A 10,685-nucleotide genomic window follows, 5' to 3' on the forward strand; every position below is an offset into this window, starting at 1 on the left:
CTGAGCCCAGTACAGCTAGATGGTGCCCAGCTACCACCACTGACTGCTCTGACCAGGATCACAACAGAGGGTCCTGGACAGAGCTGGAGAAGGATGTAGAACAAAATTGTAACACAAAAAGACCAGATTTACTGGCCTGGCAGAGACTGGAGAAACCCTGAGACTATGGCCCCCAGACACCCTTTTAGCTCAGTGGTGAAGTCACTCCCTAGGTTCACCATTCAGCCGGGGACTGGACAGCCCCATAAGACAAAATGGGACTAAGGAGACACATCAGTCCAGGGACAAGGACTAGAAGACAGGAGGGGACAGGAAAACTGGTGATAGGAAACCCACAGTTGAGAAAGAACAGTGTTGACCTGTTGTGGGGTTGTTAACCACTGTCATAGGGCAATATGTGTATTGTTTATAAGAAACTATTTGTTCTGTAAACCTTCATCTAAAGTACAAAAAAGATAATTATCTATGTGAGATCAAATTGACAACAGCAACTGAAAAGGTTTGATGGGAAGCCTATGGGACAGTGAGCTGAAGATAATAGTGATGTAATAGTTTGGAAAAGGATAGTGAGAACAGCACAACTGGAAGAATGTAATCAATGTCACCGAAATGTACATGTAAAAATTTTTGAAATGGTGTATCTTTGGCTACGTATATTTTCGCCAAAAAATGTGTCCTCAAAGGTTGAGAAGGGAGAGTTGACATGTTGTTGGGTTGTTAACCAATGTCATAAAATAATATGTGTACTGACTATTTAATGAGAAACTATATGTCTTGTAAAGCGTCATCTAAAATACAATAAAAAAATTTTAAAAATGGCTGTAGTAGTACTTCAACAGGGAAATGCCAGAAATATAAGCCAGATTTAGAAGAGAACGTGGAATGAGGGCTATCATTACCAAAGTCAGCGGATCTAGGCTGAAAGGAGAGAATAACAGAGACATGTTTACCTGTTTTTCATTGACTGTGCAAAGGCATTTGACTGTGTGGATCATAACAAATTACGAATAAAGCTGCAAAGAATGGGAATTCCAGAGGAGTTAATTGTGCTCATGCAGAACCGGTACATACACCAAGAAGCAGTCGTTTGAACAAAACAAGTGGATACTGCATGGTTTGAAATTAGGAAAGGTGTGGTCATGGTTGTATCCTTTCACCATAATCATTCAATTTGTATGCTCAACAAATAATCCTGTAAGCTTGACTATATGATGAAGAACGTGGCATCAGGACTGGTAAAAGTCTCATTAATAATCTGTGATATACAGATGACACAGCCTTGCAAGCTGCAAGTGAAGTGGACTTGAAGCACTTACTGATGAATATTAAAGACTACAGCCTGTAGTATGGATTATACCTCAACAGAAAAAAAATCTTCACAATTGGAGCAATGAGCAACATCATGATAAACAGAAAAAAATATTGAAGTGGTCAAGGATTTCATATTACTTGGATCACAATCAACATCCACAGAAGCAGTAATCAAGAAATCAAATGACGCATTGCCTCGGGCAATTCTGTTGCAAAAGAACTCTTTAAAGTGTTCAAAAGCAAAGATGTCACTTTGAGGACTAAGGTGGAATCTGACCCAAGCCATGGTATTTTAATTCACCTCATATGCATGTGAAAGCTGGACAATGAATAAGAAAGACCATACATGAATTAATTGATGCTTTTAAATTATGGTGTTGGCAATTATGGTGTCTGAATGTGGGAAGAATGAACAAGCCTGTCTTGGAAGACTTACAGCCAGATTGCTCCTTGGAAGCAACGATGGTGAGACTTCTTCTCCGGTACTTTGTACATGTTATTAGAAAGGACCATTCCCTGGAGAAGAACATCATGCTTGGTGAATTAGAGGATCAGCGAAAAAGAGGAAGACCCTTGATGAGATGAATAACACAGTGGCTGCAACTATGGGTTCAAACATAACAACATTTGTAAGGATGGTGCAGGACCAGGCAGTATTTCATTCTGTTGTACACAGGGTTGCTATGAGTCAGAAGCAAATCTACGGCACCTAACAACAACAATGCACCTCATGCGTAGTCAACACCTATCTGTCAGTGGAGGCTTATGTGTTGCTGTGATGGTAAACTGATTTCAGTGGCTCTTCCAGAATAAGACAGACTAGGAAGAAAGGCTGTTTGATCTACACCCAAAAATCAAATTACGCAGGCAGAATAGGGGTGGGAGTTAGAAGGGGGAGTCAATGACTGGCTTATTTGGGGTGCAAAAGACCAACTTCTCCCCTCAACTCTTAGGAGACTTTCTTGCTCTAGAGCCTCTCCATTGGATCAGTCTGAGGTTCTCCTTCCCATGTTCTGTCCTGGCTTCCCTCACAGGTTGTACATGAGAGAATTCACTCAATCTACCATTTACATAAGAATCCCATTCTCAGACTCTGCTTTCAGGAAACCACCTGAAAACTACCTCTATTCCTCATCTCTTCCACATCTATTCCATACCTATTCCACATCTATTCTACATCTATTCCACATTGTATATTCCACATCTTTTCCACGTCTATTCCACCTCTATTTCACATCTATTGCACATCCATTCCATGTCGTCTATTCTGCACCTATTCCACATCATCTATTCCACATCTATTTCACATCTATTTCATGTCTATTTCACCTGTATTATATGTCAATTCCACATCTATTCCAGGTCTGTTTCACCTCTATTCCATGCCTATTCCACCCCTATTCCACATATATTCCACATCTATTCCACATCATCTATTCCACGTCTATTCTACCTCTATTTCATGCCCATTCCACGTCCATTCCAGGTCTATTCCACATCATCTATTCCCCCTCTATTCCACCTCTATTGCATGCCTATTCCACGTCAATTCTACATCAATTCTACGTCCATTCTACATTCATTCCACCTCTATTCCACCACTAATCCACCTCTATTCCACACCAATTCCACATCATCTATTCCACGTCCATTTCACAGCTATTTCATATCTATTCCACATGTTCCACATATATTCCACATCATCTATTTCAAATCAATCCCACATGATTTATTCCATGTATATTCCACGTCTATTCCATATGTCTTCCACATCTATTCCACATTTATTACATATCCATTCCACATTGTCTATTCCGCATATATTCCAAGTTGTCTATCCCATGTCTATTCCATGTCTATTCCATATCATTTCGTATCTATTCCACACCTATTCCACATCATCTATTTCACACTTACTGACATCTATTCCACAACGATTCCACATATTTTTCACATTGTCTATTCCACATGTATTCCACATGATTTATTCCACGTGTATTCCACTTCAATTTGAAGTCTATTCCACATCTATTCAATGTCTATTTCACACCAATTCCACATCTGTTCTGTATATATTCCACATCAAATCACATCATATATTCCATGTTATCAATTCTACGTCTATTTCACATATATCCTAAGACTATTCCACATATATTCCACGTCTATTGTGTGTCTACTGTACGTCTATTCCACCATTATTCTACTTCTATTCTACCTCTATACCACCTCTATTCTACCTCTACTCCATGTTTCATATGTCTATTCCACGTCTATTGCACATAACTTATTCTATGACTATTCCACGTACATTTCAAGTGATTCTTCATTTATTCCATGTCTATGCCACATCTACCCCATTCTATTTCATGTCTATTACACATATATTCTACCTCTCTTCCAGGTCTATCCCATCTATTCCACATCATCTCTTCCCTGTCTATTCCAAGTCTGTTCTATGTCTATTCCACAGGTATTCTACCTCTATTCCACATATATTCCACATTGTCTATTCCATGTCAATTCCACATCATTTATTTCATGTCTATTTCACGTGTATTCCTTGTGTTTGTCACATCTATGCCACATCTATTCCACCTCTATTTCATTTATTTCACATACATTCCACATGTATTCCATCTCTATTCTACATTGTTCCATAGCATATATTCCACATCATCTACTGCATGTCTATTCCCCATATGTTCCAAGACTATTCCATGTCTATTCCAAGACTACTCCATGTCTATCGCAAGACCATTCCATGTCTATTCCACCACTTTTCCACCTGTTTCCTACCTCTATTTCACCTCTATTTCACATCTAATCCACATCTATCCCACATATGTTCTATATTGTCTATTCCACGTCTATGGTACATGATTTATTCCACATCTATTTCATGTGTATTTGTCGTCTATTCCACATCTATGCCACATCTGTTCCATCTTTGTTCCATGTCCATTACACATCTATCCTACCTCTCTTTCACATCTATTCCATGTCTATATTACCTCTTCACATCTTTTCCATATCTATTCCACATCATCTATTCCAAGATTATTCCATGTTGATTCCCAATATATCCCACGTCTATTCCACATATGTTCCATATCATCTATTCCATGTCAATTCCACATCTATTTCATGTGTATTCCTTGTCTATTCCATGTCTATGCCACATCTATCCCACCTGTTTTTCGCCTATTCCACCTCTATCATACCTCTATGCCACCGCTATTCCATAGCTCTTCTGTACATTTTTCACATCTATTCCATAATGTTTTTTCCACATCAGTTCATATCGTCTATTCCACGTGTACTCAGTGTCTATTCCACGTCTATTCCACATCTATTCCACCTGTATTCCACCTCTATTCCTCATCTATTACAAGACTATTTCACTTCTATTACACCACTATTCTACCTCTATTCCACATATGTTCCACATAGGCTATTCCATGTCGATATCACATCATTTATTCACTTCTATTTCATGTGCATTCCACCTCTATGCCACCTCTATTCCAAGTGTATTTCATTATTGAACATGTTTCAGTGGAGCTTCCAGACTAAGACTTGCCCTGTCTTCTCCTCCTCCTTTTCCCCACCCCCTTCCACTGCCCTGTCTCCTACTCCTCCTCCACCACCCCATCTCCTCTTCCTTTCCCCGACCCTATTTGTCCTCCTCCTTCCCCCTGGTCCCACCCCATCTACTTCTCCTCCTCCCCTGCTGCAGGCAGGATAGCCTCTCCCCAGCTGTGCTTGCAGGCATGCCTCCCTCTAGCCCACACTCTCTGCCAAAAGGCACTCAGCTTTCTCTATCCATGGGCCAGGAAGACCACCATGCCATCTCCTGCTGATGGGTCTCTGCTGCTGGGTCTCTCCTGTGGGTCTCTCCTTCCTTGTTGGTGGTAGGTTCCTCCTCTCTGCGCTGGAATTGGCTCTCTTTTAAGGCAAACTGACCAATCCCCTTGGTAGACCATGATTACCCTATCATACAATCACCTGGTGGGAGTTACAAGACCATGGCTAGAAAGGACACACACACAAATAATTAAATCAGTAATCAATTGCACCGCAGCTGCTGGTATGGGGATTCTCAGCAGCTTCGCTGTCCAGCTGTGACTCACACACAGCTTGGGGAGATGGTGGAGGAAAGTCATCCAAGCTATTCACCAGGGTTTCCTGGCTCAGTAGAGGAAGTGAGGGTGGAGGAAGAGCTTCAAATATGGGGTTAGAAGTGGCACTGAGTTGCAAGTCCTTCACAAATACTTCATTGTCACAATCATCTGGAGGTGATGGGCTGGCCTGCAGGACTGACTCAGATATTTGGAGGGAGATCCTCCCTGGAATTCTTGGGGCACCAACAGGTGTGTCTGGCTCAGAGGTGCTTCCTGAACTTGGAAGCCTCTGCTGTTTTTTATAGTGCTTCAGGTTTACAAACTCTGACAACAAGGATCCCTCAGGAAGGCTGTCCTCTCGGACTCTGTAGGCCCATTTTACTCAAGGGGAAGGAGGACTCTGAGGTAGCAGGAACTATTTCCTCATCCCCTCCTGTATCCCATTCTCTGGGCTGGTGAATTCCAGGCCTCTGGGACTTGGAGGCTGGGTCTGGCTGGAACTATTATTGCAGGGTGCAGGGTGAAAGAGGCTGTCACCTTGCCTGACCATCCTACTCAGCCTGCTGGTCAGCAGCAGCCGGTGAGCAGTAGGTATAAGGCACAGTGCAAGGCAGACTGGAGCTGAGTAGGGTCAGTGGTCCCATCCTGATGTCTGTGAGATGGCTCTACATTCCTGCTGGAAGTAGCCTGGGGCAAGGTGTCCTGTTAGCTTCTCAGTGAGGGTCCAGGGTTCTAGGACATTCACTGGGAACTGAGAGGCCACTAATTGCTCTGCATCCTGCACCACCCCAACAAGGTCTAGGACGGTGTGTGAGCAGTGGCATCTCTTCACGGCCTTTATCTGAACAACTGAGTGGCCCTAGATCCAGAGCCAACCAAGGAGCATGAATTCTTCACAAGAAGACCAAAACTACTGTTGTCTCTCAAAAGCATACCCTGCTGCTTTTCGTCTTTGATAGGAAATGACCTGAACTGCACGTGGATACAGATGACCAGGACTTCCCAGCACTCCAGCAGGTCCTCAGCCGACTTGGACTTCCCAGTCTTCCCAGCTGTGGCTCACTAGGAGGATGGCTCCCCAGAGGTCCTGTCCACCCTCTGGGACCCCAAGGCCCATAGTTGGCTCCACCGAGCAGCTTGGGCCTGTGGGATCCCTTGAGGCCTCGTGGTCCCCATGCCATCATTCCCATAGGAGGTGGTCTCTGGCAAAAGAGTTGCTGTGATAATGAGGGGGCCGTGGGAACTACCCCCAGCCACCTGCACTGCAGCAAGCTGGAGGGAGACCTCTCTGCTAGGCTGTAGGCTCAGCTCCTGCAGTGAGATACGGCTGAAGTCTGTGGCCTTCCAGAGCCGTGGGACCCAGTGCTCTGGGCGGGTTTCTGCAAAGGTCCAGGTTGCCGGAAGCTGCAGCGCACAGAGGTCGATGGCCGCTTGCCATTCTTGAACTGAATGTAGTCAGCCAGGGGCTCTGCTGGAACTGCCTCAGCTCCTGACCCTACAGGCTGAGCATCCAGCAGGTCTTCACTTTGCGCTCGAAGATCTGGTGGCACTTGGCCATGGTGGTGTCTGGAAAATACAGCCCCTTCCTCTGGACCCAAGTGCATTGGCTCAGCCTTTTTCGAGACCCCCACCTCGTTCATCTTCTGGGGCTCCAAATAGGAATGCTTCTTCTGCTTGGGGGTCAGGCACCAGCATGCCCCTCTCTGAGCAGCTGGAGGATGCTGGCTGGGCCGGTTCACCATTGGCCGGGGTCAGCTTTGCCGCTCACAGGGCATGTGTGGGGACAGGGAGACCTTCGCTGGCACCTCGGGAATCTGCAGCCCCATGTGGGCCGAGGTGGGCCAGGGCCACCAGGGTATGGATGCCAGTGAGCCCCCAGTTCTAGGTGCCTCCGTCAAAAGGAGGTGGCCCCCAGGACACGGGACTGTGTGTCCTTGATGCTGTTCCATTAGGTGTGGCTGAGGCGACTAGGGAATGGCAGGCCTGTCATCCGGCCACAGTCGCCTTCTCAGCCTCTCTGAAGAGCTGAAAAGTGCTCTGGCTGCGGAGGAGGGGAGTATCCTGCCTGGGGGCTCACCTCCTTGGAGAGGGGGGCCTCAGCCACCACCTGCACCCCTTCTCAGCTGTTTCCCAGATGGCTGCCAGGAAACTTCCAATTTGTCTCTCCGTGTTTGAAGTGCTGCTCCCCATTGCCTAGAGGCTCAATGGATTCAGAAGAACGGTATTGGCTCTTGCCTCCTCAAATTCATTCCCAGAAATACTGGAATTTGAGACTCTCCTGTTGCCTATAGGTTTGATCATAACCGGAGCAGCCTACACTTGAGGATCTCTGGCTCCCTTGCTCTCGCTGCTCTATTTTGGAAACCTTCTCCAGCAACAAGCTGTGGGGCTTCCCATACTAAAAGCCATGCAGATCCCAGGAGATGCCTGAGCTGAGCCTCCTTTGGCCCATACTGGATGTCTGATGGTGTAGTGGGGAGGAGGGCTCTTCATACCTTGGGTCTTAACTATGGAAAAAGACAGAAAAGCTCAATCTCCTCTCGAGTCTTAGATAGGGAACTGGCCTGTCCAGATGGCTCCTATGGTAAGGACCAACTTTCCTTCCAGGGTCCTCAGCCTTGACGTTGACTATAGAGGCTGGTTTGCTATCTGGGCAGCCTTCCTGAGATCCCCCTCCTAGCTCCAGGCTGCTTTGCCATCTTAGACTTTCTGGAATGTTGTGGAGAGATGAGAAGGCCGACTTGGTCTTGCTAAAGTTTCTTGACAGGCTCTGGCCTAGACCTTCTCTCTCCTGCCTTCTCTCTGGAGTTTGGCATTGTGGTCTTCCTGGAAATCCACCTCCCAAGACTCTGAGGACCTGGAAGATCTCTTGTCTTCCACTTGCCAGGCTAGAGCCTGAGGAAGTTTGAGGCTGTGGTGATTAGAATATGATTAGTTGCTGTGGGTGCTCTTTTTCTCATTGGGATGTGGGTTGTTACCTTGCAGAGATGTGAGATGTCTCCTCTGGGAGGTATCCTCCTCATTTTCTGGTACTGATGGGAAATAGACTTTGTAGGGGACAAACTTGGCTGTAGTTTCTGGTTTCCTCTCCACTGGGGACAGTGAGTCATGTTTTAGAGGCTGGTAGACGGCAAACTCAGCCCTGCTAGACCTATTTTGGTTCCCATTCTCCTCAAAGGTAGCTGTCTTCTCACAAGCTTCCCAAAGGGCTGTATATCCACTCTCCTTGGCCAATGCATGGTAAAGCATACCTTTACTGTTCCTGGAAGGCTGGGGCACCTGGGCAAAGTGTGGCTCCACAGCAGGTACAGGGTAGATGTCAGTCGGGAGTAGAGGTTGTCCTGGTTGCACCTTCTGGGTATAATTACACTTGAGCTTCACTGAGGGGCTGCTTTCTAGACTCTTCTCTAGTACAGTATGCAGCTTGTACCCTATGAATGAAGGCTACGGGAAGCCTAACAAGTTTTCCTGAGGCAGGCAGAACCATTTCTGATCAAGGCTAAACCAGGAGCTGTGCCCATCATGGTGCTGGATGGCTACATATCTGTCACTCCCAGCTTGGGGAATGGATGTACCCACCTTATAAGGAGGGTTATCAGCAGCCGTCTCCAAGGAACTGGGGCACTTCTGGTTCCAGGATGAGGGTGGCACTCCTTTGCCCTGAGGAACATTACGCCATTTATCATAGCTCTGGTATTCTGCTGATGCTTGGGCTTCCCTACCTTGAAGAAGCAGGGCAGAAGGGTTTAACTCATACTCCTCTGAGAGTCCCCTCTGAGTAACACAGACTGTCTTGACATAGTGAATATCTACCTGCCCCATACTTTCCAGGAGGCCACCTCGAACAGAAGGGGTATCCATGGAGCCTGAACGTTCCCAACCAGAGATGCCAGGAGGCGGATACTCTAGGATGCTAGAATGGGTGGAGGGGGAGCTGTAAGCAGAGTCTCTTTTGTTATGCAGGTGGGTGAGCTGGTCAATGCTGCTGGTTGACTTGACAGGGGAAAGAAGATGGCAAAGTGAGTATCCTGTCCTGGGCTCAAGGCTTTCCATGCTCCCTTGGGAGCTGCACTGGTCAGGGCTCCGCTACAGATAAGTATGGTCACAGTTGGAGAGGTCACTTGTAAAAGAGCTGGAATGGTAGCCTTGGTGCCAAAGAGTACCAATCGTGCCCTGGGATATTTGCATTGTGCTGGCATCCCATTGGTTCTCCCTAAATTTACTTGAAAGCCAAGAGTGAGGTTGGCCTCCAGGTTCACTGAACCTGTGCTTTAGCCCAAGTTTAACTGCTCCTGACCACATTACTTTCCTCTGCTGTGGGTCAGAGGTGAGGCGGTCAAGGCTGAAGAAGTTAGAGGCGGCAATATCTGCACGGCTCTGTTCTGTACACGTCTCATCGCAGCTCGCAGGCTGCCACCGTGGGCCACACGGGCTTCAGACTGGCACCTGTGCCAAGTTCAAACCTCACCACCACTCCAAGGAGGTAACGCAGGGCGTCAGTGGCAGGGCTTGCCAAGCTCAACAATGGGCAACTCTACCGCGACCTGCACAACCATCCATGTCCCAGCTACCGCGGCTGCGGTGCGCAGCTGGAGAAGTTGAATCATGCTGTGGGGGGCACAGAGGCCCCAGGGGTGCCCAACACAATGACTCCCTGGTGGGGGACCACACATCCCAGCACCCTACAGCCTTCCACGGAAGTGTTACAGCTCCCAGCGCACTTGCCTGGTAAATATTATCAACCAATCGAATAAAACCAAATCACCTAACCACTTGTTTTTCTCTCCATATGCCTCTGTTTAGTGTTCCTCAAAGGTGAAAGCATTTAGCAGAGTGGTTGAGAGAGTAAGAGTGTGTTCAGAATGCATTCTGAGGTGAGTTCAAATACCAGCTCTGCCACCTATTAGATTGGGGTCTTGGGAAAGTTAGATAATCTTGTCGTGTTTTCTTTTCCTCATCTGTAAAATGAAGAAAGCAGTAAGATACCAACTTTGAAGAATTTTGTGAGAATCAAAGCTGGCTATAGAGTAAGAATTTCACAGTTTTCAGTCATTTTTATTCTGAAATATCTTAATGCATTTTATAATAGAACATTTTAGATAAAATCAGTCATTATTTCCGAGGGTTTTATGCACCAACTCCTACTAGGTATCCCCAGGTCTAGCCAAGAAATCGGGAGGATGATTAGAAGAATGGATGGAATAAATCCCACGTTTACCACCAGGACTTCAAGAAAGCAGCAGCCTGAGC

General features: G+C 46.3%; 1 pseudogene; it reads right to left on the minus strand.

Annotated features, from left to right (window-relative positions):
- Positions 1 to 6,739: 6,739 nt before the first annotated feature.
- On the minus strand, positions 6,740 to 9,788 carry LOC101354999 (protein Shroom3-like; annotated as a pseudogene).
- Positions 9,789 to 10,685: the final 897 nt, after the last annotated feature.

This window comes from Trichechus manatus, unplaced genomic scaffold, assembly GCF_000243295.1.
Source record: "Trichechus manatus latirostris isolate Lorelei unplaced genomic scaffold, TriManLat1.0 scaffold00026, whole genome shotgun sequence".
Taxonomy (NCBI): Eukaryota; Metazoa; Chordata; class Mammalia; order Sirenia; family Trichechidae; genus Trichechus; species Trichechus manatus.